This window comes from Oreochromis aureus, linkage group 3 (assembly GCF_013358895.1).
Source record: "Oreochromis aureus strain Israel breed Guangdong linkage group 3, ZZ_aureus, whole genome shotgun sequence".
NCBI classification, from domain to species: Eukaryota; Metazoa; Chordata; class Actinopteri; order Cichliformes; family Cichlidae; genus Oreochromis; species Oreochromis aureus.
In genome coordinates, this window is record NC_052944.1 from 128,333,273 (window position 1) to 128,355,397 (window position 22,125).

Consider the following 22,125-nt stretch of genomic DNA (forward strand, 5'->3'; position numbering starts at 1 on the left):
ACAGCTGACATTTAACTAGAAAAGTTCTTTATTAATCACATATTAAGATAAGATGAAAATAAACTGCATAGTGATGATCTGAGACTTTCAGCTCTCAGTACAGGGTGGAGTTTGTGGTGCAGCATGTAGGACAGTGTGTAGATGGAGGCAGGTGGACACTTTATTCTTGGACTGATGGAAAGATTCTTGCTGATGTTTCTGTTGTTACCTGTTGTTGTTGTCGCCCGTGTGTCTGCTGCTGCTGACCTGAAGTATTTGTAGTTGTTTCAGCACAGAGAGCAGCGCACAGATTTATGGAGTGTTTGTGCTGCGATTATTCAGCATCTCCATATCAGTGACTTTGACTCATGCAGTGTAAATCAATGTTTGCCTTGTGTTTGTGTGACTGAGGATAAACCAGTGGCTGTGGGTCCTTTTCCACAGCAATGGTTAGTTTGTACATTTCCTCTTTTCAGCTCCTGGTACGTCCAGCTCAGTATATTAGTTTGATTTCATGTAGGACACTGTTACAGCTGATAGGCAGAGCCACACTCGTCTTTTATTGTGTCTCAGGCTGCAGGTTACTTATAATTCAGTTTGTTAAATATAATTAATGAAGTTATCTGAATATGTTATCTGTGTCTGTCGTGCATGTTTGAACCTGTGCAGCCTTTGAGTTTAAACACTATCTTTACAGTCCACTTACACTCAGACAAACAGCAGCTTCACTGCATTTATGTTTAGACACAATCACTGCTGTGTTTTAGTGCCTCTGCTGAACTGCAGCTTGCAGATGAAAGCTGTGTGTCAGATGGATGTTAGTCCAACACATCAGACACGACCTCTGCAGCTCTCAGCTGATGTGCACATGAATGATTTGTGTTTCCTCTGCAGGTGAAGGTAGAAAGTGTGTGTGAGCTGAATTGAGCAGCATGGATCAGTGTGAGGACAGAGAGGAGGGAGTCCCTCCCTCTAAAAGCACTCTGTGTGGGGAACATGAGAGCCAGACCAAAGCTCAGAGGTGAGATGACCATCTCTAACTGTCCATGACTCTTCTCCATGTCACAGCTCAGCACTCACATCACTGCTCCATCATTATTCACAGGAACCAACGAGGAACTAAATGCAAACATGAACCTGAACCCAGCTGTGTGTCCTTAAGGAGTGACGTGTCTAAAGATCTCCTCATTCATTTTAAATCCCAGCCTGTGTCTGCTGCAGAGAGGTGAGCTGTTAGTAACATGAACTCTTTGATGTCAGTTTGGTGTCTGATTGTTGTTTCCTGGTCTCCAAACTGCATCTCTGGATCAGTCAAAGATCTAAAGACACAGGGGTAAAGTTCTAACAGTTTCTCTTTTGTTAAAGACCAACACCATGTACAGCCTCAGCTTATATCTTAAAATCACCAAACCAGCTATGTTGTTTCTCTCTGCGAACCTGTGTGTATGTGTGAGTGCACGTGAGTGAGTGTGCGTGTGGATGTGTGAGTGTAACAGTTTAAGCACTGTGTGTGTCTCTGCGTACGTTTGTCTTACTTTCACAGTTCAACTGGTCTTCAACTGTCTTTCACAGTTCAGTAAACTTCCTGCCTTTAGTCTCATTCATGAGCAGTATTAGTTTTCTTCTAACATCCAGAAGACCATGTGTTTCATAGTTTGTAAGAAGCCTTTGACAGGTAAACATACCATGACCGAAACAAAAATAACAAAATAATTCCACAAATTATATGTTAACCTCATTTATTTTTCGTTAAGTAAACTCTAAAAATTCTAACAGACAGCTGGTGCTTAGAATACAGTGGATAACTATTAAAAAACAGATGATATAATATTTCTGACCAGGTTGCAGTCTGCATGATGAACACGCTGTTGCGAACTCTGCTCCTCTCGGTGGAAATGCACCTTCTCTTTCCTCTTTGTATAAAAACATTTTTAAAGTCAGTTTAATCTCAAAATTCACTGTTAAATCCAAAACACACCAGATAAAGAAAAGCGAACGGTTCAGTCTAACACATGTGCCAGTGAACCATTAAACGTCTGTAAAACCATGAAACGTAACTTTAACCTCAGCCAAACCGATTTATAAAACAGCGAAGTAAACGTGACCCGACAAACAAAACCTGAGTGAATTAAGTCCAGTGTTTAACCACTGAGAGATAAGACTCTGGTGAGGTTTCACTGCACCATCTTTTACATTTGGATAGTTTTATCAACAGTCAGTAAATCATGTTAGTGATAAAGAAATGTGTTCACAGAGAGAGAGAGTTATGAAACTTTATCTGAAGTGATTTGTAAATAAAGCAATGACCATTACTTGACCCGGGAACCTGATTGAATAAAGTCCAATGTTTAACGTCCACTCACAGTTAAAGACTGTGACATCACCAGGTAACGTGGGCGTGTTCCTGAATCAGCAGCAGGTGTTAGACAGCTGACAGGTGAGCAGGATATCTGCAGGTAAACTGAGGCTCCGTCGAGCTCATGGCTGGTGCCGTGAGGAAAATGTCAGCTCGTGCTCGTACGATTAATTCTGAGCAGATATTTACTTTCTGTTAAACGTTAACTGTCCAGCAAACCAACCAATGACATTAGGACAGTCTTCCTTTGGGCTCCGCCTCCATATACTCCACAGTCTGTTAACTGCTGCTCAGAGAGCTGCCCACAGAGTGCGAAGCTGCAGCACATTGTTTGTGTGTAGAATAATAATGACAACAAAAACCATTTAGCAAACAGTTAAATGTTGATGAAATTCTGAACAGGCATCAGCACAGCCACCTGCATCATTCTTTAGTGTTGTACCATTACCAGGTTAAACTGGCATAATGGTTTCTATCAAAACTAACATGTCAGTTATTCTCTAATTCCAGAAAAAAGTTCACTCTAACATTAAGACATTATAATCAGTGTTGATTCTGGTTAATTTCTGACTGTGTTTGTGAGCTGAGAGGAAATGAAAATGAATTTGTAACAAAAATCAGTTTTCAGTTGGCAAACTGATCATTGTGCACCATTGTGTCTGTCATGAGCCACCATGTTGTGTAATTCAGCATACACACCTGTGATTGGATGGATTTACTCTTCAGTGAAATAACATCCAGAGTGTTCACTGACTCATATAACACCATGAGGCTTCTACAATATACTTTTTTATTTTCAGATTAATGAAATCTTAAACTTTGTTCTGACCTTCTGTAACATCTTCCATCAACACTGAAAGGGAGTCCATAAAAAAAGACTGAAAATTACTGATATTTTCACAATCTGAGAGTTTAAAACTTGACAAACTTGATTCAGATGAAGTTATTTGAGCAGAAACTTTTGGATCTGATGCTGATCTAATCCTTCACGGTTCCTCCACAGAGTGGACCAGCAGAGCTCAGAGGTTCCCAGTGGTCAGTCTGCCCAGCAGCATCAAACACAGCTGGACTCCATATTTATGGTCTGTACATGTACAACAACTACTTTACATCTATTCTGTTCACAGTCATCTTCATGCTGCTCTTTGTAGACCAGTGGATTGTCAGTGTGTCCAACATGGATCTGATGTTTGGCTCCATGATTTCAGTCTGATTGGCTCATTCATAAAGTATTCTGTTCCAGCTGCTGGAGAAGAACATCATCACTTTTGTGAAGAACGAGCTGAAGAAGATCCAGAAGGTTCTGAGTCCAGATTACCCAGAATGCTTAGAGAGTCAGAGGAGCAGCAGCAGAGAGGCATTTGTGAAGATCACAGTGGACTTCCTGAGGAGAATGAAGCAGGAGGAGCTGGCTGACCGTCTGCAGAACAGTAAGAGGATTTATCTAAAGATTTAAGCTGCTGGATAAATGAGACATTTACTGATGTCCCTTGAGATGGAGCAACATGTTTTAAAGATTCATTCTTTTTCGATTTAAGTGTTTGTTTCCACTTTCAAATGATATTCTACATATTTCTTCTCATTCAGAACTTCCAGCTGCAGTTTGTCATCGTAACCTTAAATCTGCACTAAACAAGAAGTTCCAGTGTGTGTTTGAGGGCATCGCTAAAGCTGGAAACCCAACCCTTCTGAATCAGATCTACACAGAGCTCTACATCACAGAGGGAGGGACTGCAGAGGTCAATGATGAACATGAGGTCAGACAGATTGAAACAGCATCCAGGAAACCAGACAGACCAGAAACAACAATCAGACAAGAAGACATCTTTAAAGCCTCACCTGGAAGAGATGAACCAATCAGAACAGTGCTGACAAAGGGAGTGGCTGGCATTGGGAAAACAGTCTTAACACAGAAATACACCCTGGACTGGGCTGAAGACAAAGCCAACCAGGACATCCAGTTCATATTTCCATTCACTTTCAGAGAGCTGAATGTGCTGAAAGAGGAAAAGTTCAGCTTGGTGGAACTTGTTCATCACTTCTTTACTGAAACCAAAGAAGCAGGAATCTGCAGCTTTGAAGACTTCCAGGTTGTGTTCATCTTTGATGGTCTGGATGAGTGTCGACTTCCTCTGGACTTCCACAAAACTACAATCCTAACTGACCCTAGAAAGTCCACCTCAGTGGATGTGCTGCTGATAAACCTCATCAGGGGGAAACTGCTTCCCTCTGCTCGCCTCTGGATAACCACACGACCTGCAGCAGCCAATCAGATCCCTCCTGACTGTGTTGGCATGGTGACAGAGGTCAGAGGGTTCACTGACCCACAGAAGGAGGAGTACTTCAGGAAGAGATTCAGAGATGAGGAGCAGGCCAGCAGGATCATCTCCCACATCAAGACATCACGAAGCCTCCACATCATGTGCCACATCCCAGTCTTCTGCTGGATCACTGCTACAGTTCTGGAGGATTTGCTGGAAACCAGAGAGGAGGACAGCTGCCCAAGACCCTGACTGAGATGTACATCCACTTCCTGGTGGTTCAGGCCAAAGTGAAGAATGTCAAGTATGATGGAGGAGCTGAGACAGATCCACACTGGAGTCCAGAGAGCAGGAAGATGATGGAGTCTCTGGGAAAACTGGCTTTTGATCAGCTGCAGAAAGGAAACCTGATCTTCTATGAATCAGACCTGACAGAGTGTGGCATCGATATCAGAGCAGCCTCAGTGTACTCAGGAGTGTTCACACAGATCTTTAAAGAGGAGAGAGGACTGTACCAGGACAAGGTGTTCTGCTTCATCCATCTGAGTGTTCAGGAGTTTCTGGCTGCTCTTCATGTCCATCTGACCTTCATCAACTCTGGACTCAATCTGCTCGAAGAACAACTAACAACCTCTACATGGTCTAAACTATTTAACAAACCAAACCTACAATCTCTCCACCACAGTGCTGTGAACAAGGCCTTACAGAGTCCAAATGGACACCTGGACTTGTTCCTCCGCTTCCTCCTGGGTCTTTCACTGCAGACCAATCAGACTCTCCTACGAGGTCTGCTGACACAGACAGGAAGTAGCTCACAGACCAATAAGAAAACAGTCCAGTACATCAAGAAGAAGCTCAGTGAGAATCTATCTGCAGAGAAAAGCATCAATCTGTTCCACTGTCTGAATGAACTGAACGATCGTTCTCTAGTGGAGGAGATCCAACAGTCCCTGAGATCAGGAAGTCTCTCCACAGATAAACTGTCTCCTGCTCAGTGGTCAGCTCTGGTCTTCATCTTACTGTCATCAGAAAAAGATCTGGATGTGTTTGACCTGCAGAAATACTCTGCTTCAGAGGAGGCTCTTCTGAGGCTGCTGCCAGTGGTCAAAGCCTCCAACAAAGCTCTGTAAGTACATTTGTACTCATGGCTTTATTATGTTTCTACATAGTTTTACAGTTTGTGTTCATGTTTTCTGAGGACAGTTTTGTTTTAATTAAGCTATTTTGTTAACCACTAATTGTATTGCATGCTGGCTTAAAAAAAACATTTCATTTAACTGATTTTAATAATTTTTTTTTCAGACTGAGTGGCTGTAACCTCTCAGAGAAAAGCTGTGATGCTCTTTCCTCAGTTCTCAACTCCCAGTCCTCTTGTCTGAAAGAGCTGGACCTAAGTAACAATGACCTTCAGGATTCAGGAGTGAAGCTTCTGTCTGCTGCACTGCAGAGTCCACATTGTACACTGGAAACTCTCAGGTCAGGATCCATTTTTTGAAAAATGTATTGATAGCAATGTTGAATATTATTACACAGGAAAAAAAACAACTACACGTAAAATAATTACAGCATGACGCCTCTGCCTTTCTAAATGGAGGGACAGTAACTGCGTGTGTACCACCTGAAGACGGTCAGATTAACAGTATTTTGTCTCTATCTGCCATTCTGCACTTCATCTCATGTAAACAACGTGGCGAACAGTGTGACGTGAAAAAAGGCACATACCTTTGACTTGGCGTGACGAACTCTGTATTCCTCGCCCACACGTAAACGCAAAACAGGAGTTTTAAAAAAATCTCAGTTTTCGGTGATTCGAAACGCCGTTTACGTGTGGATGAACATTTTTCTTGTAAAACAAAAGGGGGCCCAGCAAAAAAAGTTTGGGAACCACTGGCTTAGGAGATTCTTCATTACGCTCTGAAGATTTTTTTACAGTCACAGTCACATAGAACTGAAGAAGCTTCTCGGATGAGAGGTGAAACGTCTTCAAGCAACTTAAAAAAGTCCAGACGCTTTTCTTTGCAAAATTCGTTTGACTACGATGACCTGGATGATTGAGAACCTTCACAGACACGTCACATATTTTGTTTAATTGGTGTTGATAGTGAGGACAGCCAGGCGGTCAGAGATGGGTTGGAAGGCCAGAACGATATTCAAAGCCCGAGTCTCAACCATAAAACCAGCTTCTCATTTCTTACTTCTCAACCTCTCATTTCTCACTCCCAGAGTAGAAAAGAGTCAGTCTCCCATTAATGGTAGGTTTGTTCAGAATCATAGTGCCAGGTACACAAATACATCATTCAGATTTTGCTACAATCCAAATATTGAATTTGAGGAGTTTGTGGACTGATCACGTTGAGCTCTTTTTCCACATTGACTGGTTCGGATATTTATTGTGGCCACTTTTATCTGAATTTTTGGTGTAAAGTTTCAGTCTATGGCCAGTAATTCTCTTACCAACACTGTGGGGTTCCCAGTGCTGACACTTAGCTCCTCCAGATGTGGTAGATTGATCAGATGACCTTGATGTAATATCCATATGGTTTCTTGCCAAGTTTCCCCAGTTTCCTGGTTCTGTTTACTTCAGTGGGGTGGCCACTTTCCTCGTTTCATGTACGGGAAGAAAACCGTGCCCAAATTACATGGTATGGTGTAGGGATCGGCGATATAAACGATATACGATAGAAACGATATAAATTTGGCCAACGATAGAGATTTTGACTATATCGCTCTATCGCGATAGCGCATGTTGATGATGTCATCAAGCTGCGCCTGTTTTGGTCGAGAGCATCGCAGCGGCTACAACAATTATCATCTGCAAATTATGCCGGGCGACAGTCATAGCAAAGAGATGAAGCACTTTTGAAATATGGGGAAAGCCAAACACTGCGCTTCCTCCACTTCCATAACATTGATTCATTAATGTTGAATTCTCTCGCAGCTGTTCTATTCCCATATTGTTGCAGTATATTAATGACTAACCTCGTATTGTGGATGAATAATCTCAGTTGTTCTCCTGACTGAAGTTTGGCCTGTGTATAGCATCCTGTTATGCGATTGCATTTGTCCATACAGAATACCTCACGTTAACTTTTATTGAGTGGGAAAAAAAAGGTAGCGTTCATCCTCCAGCTTCACTGTGCTAATGTTATGCTAACATAGCTGTGTCACTAGCAATCACGTAGCACAACATTACATACCAGATAGTCCAACTTCAGTAACCCTGCAAACGCCACTGCTGTTTAGTTTTCTGTCTTCATTTATGTTGGAAGTGGTAGCAGAGCTGTACGTTTTATTTAGTTTCAAAAATCTCTTTCACAACATGGTATGTCATGTTTAGATGGAAACTAGCAAGCTAATTTCCTGTTAACTTGTAACTCCGTTAAATTTAATAAATCCTGTTTTCATGGATGCCTGGATGTTAAACTTAATTGTTACACCTGGTAAAGCAGCAACGCTGATGATTTTATTAAAGATGGAAGAATTTAGACCGTTTTTAACTCTGTGTTCGTTTCACTTTGGGACCTGAAGCGGACGGAGTTCTGGACCCAGATTACTCCGCTAAGCTCCTCACTGTGGCACGCCAAAATCGGATCGAGGTCAGTAAGCACAACCAGAATTCATACATAAGGCACACTCTCGATTTTTGAGAAAATTAAAGGATTTTAAGTGTGCCTTATAGTGTGGAAAATACGTTATACAGAAGAAAAGAATATATCGCGATATATATCGTTACCGCACGTGCTTCAAATTATATCGCGATATGGGTTTTAGGCCATATCGCCCAGCCCTAGTATGGTTTCTACTGGGCATTAATTACAATGCATATTCAATAGTATTTAATAATTTCCATATCCATAGTTCAGGAAACTTATGATTTAAATTTCTTTCAGTCATAATGCTTACCTGTGCAGAGAGATTTTGGTTCATAGTTTTTTTGTATTTGTATTAAATTATCTGTAATTTTAGAGCACATATTTTTAAAATCTGATTCTTAAAATTACATTAGATCCTGTGAGAATATGTCTTAATGTCTGCAGCACATTTAAAACGCACTAAGCATATTTAAAAACAACACAGGTTGCAATGGTTGCAATGATTCACTGAGTGCTGCACATAGTACAGATAAAATAGTAGACATACATAGTAATTAATATAAAAGACTAGTCATAATTGAAAGCTAGAGAGTACAAATGTGTTTTCAACTGGGTTTTAAAAATGTTGAGTGTTGGTGAAGACCTTATGTGAAAGGGCCGACTGTTCCAGAGTTTGGCTGCAGTGATCGCATAACCTCCGTCACCTCTGTTTTTCCATCTAGTTCTGGGCAAAGTCAGAAGCAACTTATCTGCAGACCTGAGGGCTGTACTTGGATTATTTTTGTTAAAAGGTCCGAGAGATAAGATGGAGCTAATCCATTCAGAGATTTAAAGACAAACAGCAAAATCTTGAAATCAATTCTACGACGTACTGGTAACCAGTTTAAACGATTGGGGAGATATGATCAAATTTGCCATTGCATGTCAGAAGTCGGGCTGCCGCATTCTGCAGATGTTAGAGTAGGGCCTGGTTATACCAAAATAAAGACTATTGCAGTAGTCAAGCCTAGAAGAGATAAATGCATGTATCATTCTCTCAAAGTCGGTGGATGACAACATGGTCTTGGTTTTTGCAATGGCCTTTAGCTGGAAAAAGCTGGTTTTAATAATAGAATTTTTTTTTGTTTCTCAAATGAGAAAGAGCTATCGAGAAACACTCCTAAATCTTTTGCAAACGGAGTTCTGAACTTTTCCAGTTAGCCAAGGTCAACATTAATGGAAGAACAGGGGTCCGAGGGGGCGATTAGTGTGATTGTTTTTTGATAATTTATATGCAAAATATTTGAAGCACGGTTATGGGGGTGTCCAAATTCATGGGCTGCATCCTCCTGAGGCCGCATTTGTAGGCCAATAATGTCACAGCGATGCGACAAAGGATGTCCAAATTCGTAGACTCCTCCGAATGGAGCCGACCAATGTGTTCTCCTTTTCCCCAAATTTGAAGGATGGGTCGAGGGAGTCCAGCAGTTCATTTAAACAAAGGGCTCTTATGCTTAAACAGATACAGAGTAGGTGTCCTCCTATAGTATAAATCAGAAAGAGAAGGTATGACCTCTCTCGTGACCTTAGGGTGTATGCGTGCATGCCAGAACACTTTGCAAGGCACACAGAGTCTTTACAAACTGCTAAGGATCAACCCTCTATCAATCTACAAACAATTATATACTTCTAAGCATATATGATTATAAATTTCTAAGCATAAATGACAATCCAACAATACAAACCTAGCAATGTTTGTCAATCATTTTGTTTGGTTTATGAGGAGAATGATTCAATAACTTCATGCTAATACACATTTCATCATATTTCCTCATAACCCTCTATTGTCTGACCATTTGAATCACATTTTTCAATTCAATTCAATTCAATTTTATTTATATAGCGCCAAATCACAACAAAAGTCGCCTCAAGGCGCTTTTATATTGTACAGTAGATAGCACAATAATAAATACAGAGAAAACCCAACAATCATATGACCCCTATGAGCAAGCACTTTGGCGACAGTGGGAAGGAAAAACTCCCTTTAACAGGAAGAAACCTCCGGCAGAACCAGGCTCAGGGAGGGGCGGCCATCTGCTGCGACCGGTTGGGGTGAAAGAAGGAAAACAGGATGAAAGACATGCTGTGGAAGAGAGACAGAGATTAATAACAGATATGATTCGATGCAGAGAGGTCTATTAACACATAGTGAGTGAGAAAGGTGACTGGAAGGGAAAAACTCAATGCATCATGGGAATCCCGGCAGCCTCACGTCTATTGCAGCATAACTAAGGGAGGATTCAGGGTCACCTGGTCCAGCCCTAACTATATGCTTTAGCAAAAGGAAAGTTTTAAGCCTAATCTTGAAAGTAGAGATAGTGTCTGTCTCCCGAATCCAAACTGGAAGCTGGTTCCACAGAAGAGGGGCCTGAAAACTGAAGGCTCTGCCTCCGATTCTACTTTTAAATACTCTAGGAACAACAAGTAGGCCTGCAGTGCAAGAGCGAAGTGCTCTAATAGGGTGATATGGTACTACAAGGTCATTAAGATAAGATGGGGCCTGATTATTTAAGACCTTGTATGTGAGGAGCAGGATTTTGAATTCAATTCTGGATTTAACAGGAAGCCAATGAAGGGAAGCCAAAACAGGAGAAATATGCTCTCTCTTTCTAGTCCCTGTCAGTACTCTTGCTGCAGCATTTTGGATCAGCTGAAGGCTTTTTCAGCGAGTTTTTAGGACATCCTGATAATAAAGAATTACAGTAGTCCAGCCTGGAAGTAATAAATGCATGAACTAGTTTTCAGCATCACTCTGAGACAGGATATTTCTAATTTTAGAGATGTTGCGCAAATGGAAGAAAGCAGTCTTACATATTTGTTTAATATGTGCGTTGAAGGACATGTCCTGGTCAAAAATGACTCCAAGGTTTCTCACAGCATTACTGGAGGCCAAGGTAATGCCATCCAGAGTAAGAATCTGCTTAGATACCATATTTCTAAGATTTTCAGGGCCGAGTACAATAACCTCAGTTTTATCTGAATTAAGAAGCAGAAAGTTAGCGGCCATCCAGGTCTTTATGTCTTTAAGACATTCCTGCAGTTTAACTAATTGGTCTGTGTTACCTGGCTTCATGGATAGAAAGAGCTGCGTGTCATCTGCATAGCAGTGAAAATTTATGCTATGTCTTCTAATGATGCTGCCAAGGGGAAGCATGTATAATGTAAATAGAATTGGTCCTATCACTGAACCCTGTGGAACACCATAATTGACCTTAGTGTCTGAAGAGGACTCTCCATTTACATGTACAAATTGGAGTCTATTAGATAGATATGATACAAACCACTGCAGTGCAGTACCTGTAATACCTACAGCATGTTCTAATCGCTCTAATAGGATATTATGGTCAACAGTATCGAATGCAGCACTGAGGTCTAGCAGGACAAGCACAGAGATGAGTCCACTGTCAGAGGCCATAAGAAGATCATTTGTAACCTTCACTAAAGCTGTTTCTGTGCTGTGATGAGCTCTGAAACCTGACTGAAACGCTTCAAATAAGCCATTCCTCTGCAGATGATCAGTTAGCTGTTTGACAACTACTCTTTCAAGGATTTTTGATATGAAAGGAAGGTTGGAGATTGGCCTATAATTAGCTAAGACAGCTGGGTCCAGAGATGGCTTTTTAAGTAAAGGTTTAACTACAGCCACCTTGAAGGCCTGTGGTACATAGCCGATTATTAGAGATAGGTTGATCATATTTAAGATTGAAGCATTAATTAATGGCAGGACCTCTTTGAGCAGTTTTGTAGGAATGGGGTCTAAAAGACACGTTGATGGTTTGGAGGAATTAATTATTGAAGTTAACTCAGAAAGATCAATTGAGAAAAAGAGTCTAACTTAACATTGATGGTACTAAAAGTAGCTGTAGATAATGTTACATCTGTGGGATGATTATTGGTAATTTTTCTCTAATGATAAAAATTTTATTTGTGAAGAAGTTCATGAAGTCATTACTAGTTAACGTTAAAGGGATTGTTGGCTCAGTAGAGCTCTGACTTTTTGTCAGCCTGGCTACAGTGCTGAAGAGAAACCTGGGGTTGTTCTTATTTTCTTCAATCAGTGACGAATAGTAAGATGTTCTGGCTTTTATGGAGGGCTTTCTTATAAAGCAGCAAACTATTTCTCCAGGCTAAATGATGATCCTCTAAATCTGTGACACGCCATTTCCTCTCCAGCTTACGAGTTATCTGCTTTAGGCTACGTGTTTGAGAATTATACCACGGAGTCAGGTACTTCTGATTTGAGGCCTTAGTTTTCACAGGAGCTACAGTATCCAGAGTCGCACGTAGTGAGGAGGTAAAATTATTAACAAGATAATCGACCTCTGTTGGAGTAGCGTTCAGATAGCTGCTCTGCTCTATGTTGGTACAGGGCATTGAAGATGATAACAGTGGGTGGATTATATTCTTAAACTTAGTTACAGCACTTTCAGAAAGACATCTACTGTGATAAAGTCTACTCTCCACTGCTGTGTAATCAATTATTGTAAATGTAAATGTTATCAGGAAATGATCAGACAGCAGAGGGTTTTCAGGAAACACTGTTAAATGTTCAGTTTCTATGCCATACGTTAAAACAAGATCTAGAGTGTGATTAAAGTGGTGGGTGGGTTCTTTTACATTTTGAGAGAAGCCAATTGAGTCTAATAACAGATTAAATGCGATGTTGAGGCTGTCATTTATAGCATCTACATGGATGTTAAAATCATCCACAATAATTATTTTATCTGAGCTGAGCACTAAATCAGATAAAAAGTCTGAGAAATCAGAGAGAAACTCTGTGTAAGGCCCAGGTGGACGATAGATGATAACAAGTAAGACTGGTTTCTGAGTTTTACAGCTGGGGTGGACGAGGCTAAGCATCAGGCTTTCAAATGAATTAAAAGTCTGTCTTTGTCTTTCGTTAATTAATAGGCTGGTGTGAAAAATTGCTGCCACACCGCCCCTCGGCCTGTGCTTCGAGATTTCTGGTAGTTAGAATGACTCGGGGTGTTGATTCATTTAAACTAACATACTCATCCTGCTGCAACCAGGTTTCTGTAAGGCAGAGTAAATCGATTTGTTGATCAATTATTAAGTCATGTACTAACAGAGACTTGGAGGAGAGAGACCTAATATTTAATAATCCACATTTCACTGTTTTACTCTTTGGTTCAGATGTGGATACTGTATTGTTCTTTCTTTGTGATTTTTTATGTTTAAGTTGTTTATTGCTGGTTTTTGGTTTGTTTTTTTGTCTTTTTGGGAGCTGACACAGTCTCTATGGAGATGGGTTTTGGGGGTAGCAGGAGGAGAGAAGCTGCAGAGAGGCGTGTAAGACTGCAACTCTGCTTCCTGGTCCCAATTCTGGATAGTCATATTTTGGGGGGTTTAATAAATTTGTCCATATTTCTAGAAATGAGAGCTGCTCCATCCAAAGTGGGATGGATGCCGTCTCTCCTAACAAGACCAGGTTTCCTCCAGAAGGTTTGCCAATTATCTATGAAGCCCACATCGTTTCTGGGACACCACTCAGACAGCCAGCAATTTAAGGAGAACATGCGGCTAAACATGTCACTCCTGGTCTGATTGGGAGGGGACCAGAGAAAACTACAGAGTCCGACATTGTTTTGGCAAAGTTACACACCGATTCAATATTGATTTTAGTGACCTCCGATTGGCGTAACGGGTGTCATTACTGCCGACGTGAATTATGATCTTACTGTATTTACGTTTACCCTTAGCCAGCAGTTTTAAATTTCCTTCAATGTCGCCTGCTCTGGCCCCTGGAAGACAATTGACTATGGTTGCCGGTGTCTCTAGCTTCACATGTCTGAGAACAGAATCACCAATTACCAGAGTTTGACCCCCGGCGGGTGTGTCGCCGAGTGGGGAAAAACAGTTGTTAGACACATGAACAGGTTGGTGGTGTACCTGGGGCTTCAGTTTAAGACTATGCTTCCTCCTCACCGTCACCCAGCCGCCCTCTTTCCCCAGCTGCTTGGGGTCTGCTGGGGAACAGCTAGCGGGCCCACGCTATCTTCGGCTGCACCAGCTACAGGGGCCTGGCTAGCTACGGGTGAATGAAGGGTGCGGCCGAGTCTCCAATTCAGTAATCCTGGCCTCCAGAGCTGCAAATATGCTACATTTGTTACAGGTATCATTACTGCTAAAGGAGGCCGAGGAGTAACTAAACATCTGACACAATGAGCAGGAAAGTGCAGGAGGGACAGGTGAAGTAGCCATGGTGCTAGCGAGTCGGCTACGAGCTAAGCTAAGCTAGCGAAACAGTAAAGAGACAGTGAGTGAATACTTTGGCTATAAATTAGGTAGTGAGTACACAGAAAGGGTGATTCAGATGAAGCACGTTAAGATTATACTATGAAAAAGGGATGTATCAAAAGATTTAAATTAAATTGCTAAGCAGAAAAGCTACTCAGAAACACCACTGTGTTTGAGCAGGAACAGGAAGTGATACTCTACCACAAAGCGAGCGAACACCAAGTGACAGCGCCACCAAGAGTCAGGAGTGTGAATTTCCAATAAAGGACTCCACAGATTTTGGTGAAAGTAATGACAGTAGATGTTTGTGTGAAAGTGCTGGAAGAAAATTAGTGTGTGATTATCTGGCAGCAGCGCTCAAGTCCAACCCCTCATATCCTAGAGTACTGGACCTGAGTCTGAACAAGCTGCAGGATTCAGGAGTGAAGCAGCTGTGTGTTCTTCTGCAGAATCCACGATTTCGATTTGAAACTCTGAGGTCAGTCAACATGTTTTAGTTGTGCTGAGATGAATGTGATGTGAAAGTTGTGCTGACACTGTGGATCGGTAGGCCCACAGACCTCTCTATACAGGAAGTCTGGTTCTACTCTTTGTAGAACTTCTGATCCCTGATCCTCTGAGTCTGACTCAGTAGATGATGCAGAGTTCTGAGCTGATGTGGGTGAGGGGACTCGGGCAGCCTGACAGACTTGATGTCCATGTCTTCCCTGCTTGTCCTGATACAAATAAACATGAGTAGCCTTTGCAGGTCAAATGTTATCAGTCATGTTAGTGCAGCTCTCCTCTTGAGTGTAGTGCTTGTTAAACTAGGATGGTTTTAGGAGCCTGGACCGCAGACTCCAAGGGAAGATATTACTTGGAAAAGCTAAACCAACCTATTAGAGGTGTTTGTACTAACATAGATTAATACTCAGATTTACACCTTTATTTTTTCACAAAGGGTTAAAAAGTGAATGTACACAGTGAGGTTGGTGGTGAGATGGGCACTTCCAGCACTGTAGATGTGTTCCAGCTCAGTGTTCATGGAAATAATCCGGAGAGCAGGATTCCTTGATAAATGTCACATCTTCTTAAAGTTATAATCCACAGGGAAAACCTTGAAACTGTCACTCTGATATATGGTCAGCCAATCTGTGGTTTACATGACATTCACTGATCTTCAGCCCCACCTTATTATCAGTCTCTCTCTCTTTAACATCTGAATAATCTTCACTTCACATTTCAGTCAGTTCAGATTTCATTAGCACGTTCACTTTAGCGTAATCCATTTTAATCCAAACACTTTTCTCTTTAAACTCTGTTTGTCAGTCACAATATATTCAGTACAATCATTCACTCACACTCACTCTCATATGGCTGAAGTCTGTTTGTACACAGGCTGTCAGCTGGCCTGAGTTAGGCCTGTCTCTAAAATTATTATTTTCTTACTTTACTCTGATTGATCGTTTTAGACAAACTCAAACATCTTTAGATGTACTGATTATATTCTCATCATTGATTAACAGTCAGTACATTCACATATGAATCATAATTCAGTGTTTAACATATTATCACAGCTGGACACAGGAGATCTCCTTTATGAAGAAACTGTGAAAGTTTGTCCAACAGTGGGAAACATTTCAGAGAATATCTGTGAAGTTGAAGCTAAGCATAATAATAAAAGAAAAGCAAAATAATGATCCAATGATCCTGCTGTGCGCTAAGCCTGGGTGATATGGCCTAAAACCCATATCGCGATATAATTTGAAGCACGTGCGGTAACGATATATATCGTGATATATTCTTTTCTTCTGTATAACGTATTTTCCACACTATAAGGCTTAAAATCCTTTAATTTTCTCAAAAATCGAGTGTGCCTTATGTATGAATTCTGGTTGTGCTTACTGACCTCGAACTGATTTTGGCGTGCAGAAATTTGTTAAAAAATGTTTTGATGTCAGAGCATTATGGCTGCCACAGTGAGGAGCTTAGCGGAGTAATCTGGGTCCAGAACTCCGTCCGCTTCAGGTCCCAAAGTGAAACGAACACAGAGTTAAAAACGGTCTAAATTCTTCCATCTTTAATAAAATCATCAGCGTTGCTGCTTTACCAGGTGTAACAATTAAGTTTAACATCCAGGCATCCATGAAAACAGGATTTATTAAATTTAACGGAGTTAGAAGTTAACAGGAAGTTAGCTCGCTAGTTTCCACCTAAACATGACATACCATGTTCTGACTGAGAGATTTTTGAAACTAATTAAAACGTACAGCTCTGCTACCACTTCCAACATAAATGAAGACAGAAAACTAAACAGCAGTGGCGTTTGCAGGGTTACTGAAGTTGGACTATCTGGTATGTAATGTTGTGCTATGTGATTGCTAGCGACACAGCTATGTTAGCATAACATTAGCACAGTGAAGCTGGAGGATGAACGCCAACTTTTTTTTCCACTCAATAAAAGTTAACGTGAGGGATTCTGTATGGACAAATGCAATCGCATAGCAGGATGCTATACACGGGCCAAACTTCAGTCAGGAGAACAACTGAGTTTATTCATCCACAATACAAGGTCAGTTATTAATATACTGCAACAACATGGGAATAGAGCAGCTGCGAGAGAATTCAACATTAATGAATCAATGTTATGGAAGTGGAGGAAGCGCAGTGTTTGGCTTTCCCCATATTTCAAAAGTGCTTCATCTCTTTACTATGACTGTCGCCCGGCATAATTTGCAGATGATAATGGTTGTAGCCGCTGCGATGCTTTCGACCAAAACAGGCGCAGCTTGATGACATCATCAACATGCGCTATCGCGATAGAGCGATATAGTTAAGATCTCTATCGTTGGCCAAATTTATATCGTTTCTATCGTATATCGTTCATATCGCCCACCCCTACTGTGAGCCATCGTTTAAACATCACTATCAGACAGTAAAGGCTTCCAAAAACTGCTCACCTCTCACACTTAGTTAAAGATGCTGGTGCTGTCCACAGATCAGCTGACCTGCTGGGTCTCCATGATCAGCTTTGTTTCTTGGAGATAAAGGCTGAGCCCTTTAGAGCTTCAGTTCTCCAGAGCAGCAGGATGTCTGAGGTCTGCAGAAACACAAAAACACAGCAGCTAAAAATAGTTGTTCAAAGAAAACAAGGTGTGAGCTGCTGATTCCTGAGCTTTGATACTGGATTTGCTTCAGTAGTTATTACTAGAGATGGCACGATACCACTTTTTTATTTGGATATCTGCCAATACCGATATGAATCCGATAGTGTATTTTGTAATCAGTAAAACTGTTTTTTATAAATATCTTGCTGCATTTTGTATAAGTTCATACTCAAGTTTTAAAAAAACAAAACACTAAAGCTATTCTGTTATACTTGTGTGCAAAATATACACTGCACCCAAAATATTTTATAGTTCAGCAAAACTGATCAATCTAATAAGCTTAAACCTACACCATCCTCCCTATTCTGGTATCTTAAAGAGCACTTAGCAGAAATATTAAACAACCTAACTAATAGGGTTGCCAACTCCCAGCAAAAATATTAGGGAACCATCCCCCACCTCATGATCCTTAATCGACATAATCATTTCATTTCATTTATTTATAAAGCACATTTAATAACAACAGGAAGTTGGCCAAAGTGCTGTACAAAATAACAATTAAACAATGACATTAACAACAACAACAGGTAAGAAAATTAAAAGAAGATTAGGATAAAAGAATTGGTAACTCTCATACAGTTTCGAAAGCCAAAGTAAAAAAATGTGTTTTAAGATGCGATTTAAAAAGAGTAACAGCTGGGGCCTTTCTAATATGGAGAGGTAGGTCATTCCACATTTTCGGTGCCACAACCGCAAACGCATGATCTCCTCTATGAACCATCCTAGACTTATGTACGGTAAGGAGTAAATGATCACTTGATCGAAGGGCTCTAGAGGGCATATAAAGCTGCAAAATGTCAGACAAATAGTCCGGTGCCTGGCCATTTAACACTTTATAAGTCAAAAGTAAGATTTTAAATTTAATTCTAAAACGCACTGGAAGCCAATGAAGGGAAGCAAGCACCGGAGTAATATGTTGGTGTTTCTTCACACGAGTCAAAAGGCAAGCTGCAGCATTCTGTACAACTTGGAGCCGGGCCAAGCTGGACTGACTGACACCCACATATAGTGAATTGCAGTAATCCAACTGAGATAAAACAAAAAATGGACCGCTGGACAACTGAATTAATTTGTTTCTCGAATGTAAGTTTGCTATCCAAGAAACCCCCCAGGTTTTTTACATGCGTTTTAACAGCACGTTAGGTTACATAAGTCCAAATCTGGGGCATTGAAATTACAGCTTGGTCCAAAAATAATTACCTGAGTTTTGTCCTCATTGAAGGTAAGAAAATTTGAGGCCATCCAGGATTTAACTTCGTCAAGACATTTGACTAGCGATTCCATGGGCGTGGAGGTGTTTCTATTAAACCGAAGATAAATCTGGGTGTCGTCGGCATATGAGTGGAAGCAGATCTTTTGCTTCCACTCAACAGTATCAAAGGCTGCAGTTAAATCTAGGAGCAGGAGCACAGCTGGGTCTCCTGAGTCAGTGATTAATAATAAATCATTATGTATTTTTAGGAGAGCAGTTTCTTTGCTATGTGGGTTTTGAAGTCCGACTGGAACTTCTCAAAAATATTATGACTATTTAGAAAAGTTTGTAACTGCTCAAATACAATCCTTTCTAGAATCTTTGACAGCTCTGTGCAGTGGGTTCAATGGAAGCAGCCAAGCGCTTTAAGTGTCTGCTGTATAGGGATGCTGGTTCAGCTGTGGCTCAGCACAGTTTCACACTGTGACTCAATAAAAGCCGCAGGAAATAAAAGCATGATGCTTTCATCAGTGTGGAAATAAGAAAGTTTCCTGTAACGTGACAGACGCTGGAGCTCTTTCACTCACAGCTTCACAGTTTCAGCTTCAAACTTCAGCTTTCTTGTGTTGCTTTAGTGTAGAGCCTTAAACACAGTCCCACTGTCGGCCTCCTGAACTGGGAGTTTGTTTTATTTTGGACTCTGATGTTTCTTGGTCTGTTTTTTTTCACACAATAAAACTTGACCATTTTTCATGTTTTTATGATAAATGTACGACTTTAATGTGAAACATTCTTGTTGTGTTTGTTTGAAGCTGCTTCCTGTTGGCTTCAGCTGTTTGGAGTTTCCATTTTCTAAACTTCTACATTCTGAACCTTCTTCAGCTCTGAAGAGATGATGAAACACTGAATGATTTCAAGCTCACACTTTGTCTAATAAACTTACATCTTTCATTCTTTATACAGATTGGTGGGCTGTGGTTTGTCAGAGATCAGCTGTGATTATCTGGCAGCAGCGCTCAAGTCCAACCCCTCGTATCCCAGAGTGCTGGACCTGAGTGGAACCTACAACAACCTGCAGGATTCAGGAGTGAAGCAGCTGTGCGCTTTTCTGGAGAATCCACGATTTCGATTTGAAACTCTGAGGTCAGTCAACATGTTTTAGTTGTGCTGAGATGAATGTGATGTGAAATTTGTGCTGACATTGTGGATCGGTAGGCCCACACACCTCTATACAGGAAGTCTTGTTCTGCTCTTTTGTAGAACGTTTGATCCCTGATCCTCTGAGTCTGACTCAGTAGATAATGCAGAGATCTGAGCTGATGTGGGTGAGGGGACTCGGGCAGCCTTTTTTTCACCAAGTCACACACATTCAGAGATCAGAGTGTCCTGTGTGTGCTCTCATTCACTCACACTCACTCTTATATGGCTGAAGTCTGTTTGTACAGAGGCTACCCTCAAGAAATCACATGATAGGGTGGCGCTAGGGTTTCACAATGAGCTCACCCGAAACTTTGGCTGACTGTGACCCACACCTGTTTTTAAACCTTGGCTCGGGGGCATCCTGACTCTTTGTGGCGCTGTCACTTGGTGTTCGCTCGCTCTGCGGTAGAGTATCACTTCCTGTTCCTGCTCAAACACAGTGGTGTTTCTGAGTAGCTTATCTGCTTAGCAATTTAATTAAAAACTTTTAAATACATTCTTTTTCATAGTATAATCTTCACGCAGCTTCATCCGAAGCACACTTTCTGTGTGCTCACTACCTAATTTATAGCCAAAGTATTCACTCACTGTCTCTGTACTGTTTCGCTAGCTTAGCTTAGCTCGTAGCCGACTCGTTAGCACCATGGCTACTTCACCTGTCCCTCCTGCACTTTCTTGCTCTTTGTGTCAGATGTTTAGTTACTCCTCGGCCTCCTTTAGCAGTAATGATACCTGTAACAAATGTAGCATATTTGCAGCTCTGGAGGCCAGGATTACTGAATTGGAGACTCGGCTTCGCACCCTTCATTCACCCATAGCTAGCCAGGCAACTGTAGCTGGTGCAGCCGAAGATAGCGTAGGCCCCGCTAGCTGTTCCCCAGCAGACCCCAAGCAGCTGGGGAAAGAGGGCAGCTGGGTGACGGTGAGGAGGAAGCATAGTCTTAAACAGAAGCCCCAGGTACACCACCAACCTGTTCATGTGTTCAACTGTTTTCCCCACTCGGCGACACACCCGCCGGGGTCAAACTCTGGTAATTGGTGATTCTGTTCTCAGACATGTGAAGCTAGAGACACCGGCAACCATAGTCAATTGTCTTCCAGGGGCCAGAGCAGGTGACATTGAAGGAAATTTAAAACTGCTGGCTAAGGGTAAACGTAAATACAGTAAGATCATAATTCACGCCGGCAGTAATGACACCCGGTTACACCAATCGGAGGTCACTAAAATCAATATTGAATCGGTGTGCAACTTTGCCAAAACAATGTCGGACTCTGTAGTTTTCTCTGGTCCTCCCCAATCAGACCAGGAGTGACATGTTTAGCCGCATGTTCTCCTTAAATTGCTGGCTGTCTGAGTGGTGTCCCAGAAACGATGTGGGCTTCATAGATAATTGGCAAACCTTCTGGAGGAAACCTGGTCTTGTTAGGAGAGACGGCATCCATCCCACTTTGGATGGAGCAGCTCTCATTTCTAGAAATATGGACCAATTTATTAAACCCCCAAAATATGACTATCCAGAGTTGGGACCAGGAAGCAGAGTTGCAGTCTTACACGCCTCTCTGCAGCTTCTCTCCTCCTGCTACCCCCAAAACCCATCTCCATTGAGACTGTGTCAGCTCCCAAAAGACAAAAAACAAACTAAAAACCAGCAAAAACAACTTAAACATAAAAATCACAAAGAAAGAACAATACAGTATCCACATCTGAACCAAAGAGTAAAACAGTGAAATGTGGATTATTAAACATTACGTCTCTCTCCTCCAAGTCTCTGTTAGTACATGACTTAATAATTGATCAACAAATCAATTTACTCTGCCTTACAGAAACCTGGTTGCAGCTGGATGATTATGTTAGTTTAAATGAATCAACACCCCCGAGTCATTCTAACTACCAGAAACCTCGAAGCACAGGCCGAGGGGGCAGTGTGGCAGCAATTTTTCACACCAGCCTATTAATTAACGAAAGACCAGCTCAGATAAAACAATTATTGTGGGTGATTTTAACATCCATGTAGATGCTAAAAATGACAGCCTCAACATGGCATTTAATCTGTTATTAGACTCAATTGGCTTCTCTCAAAATGTAAAAGAACCCACCCAC

General features: G+C 41.4%; 1 pseudogene; it reads left to right on the forward strand.

Annotated features, from left to right (window-relative positions):
• The first annotated feature begins 941 nt into the window (after positions 1-941).
• The window catches only part of LOC120435304, a 36,396-nt pseudogene continuing 15,212 nt past the window's right edge, over positions 942-22,125 (forward strand).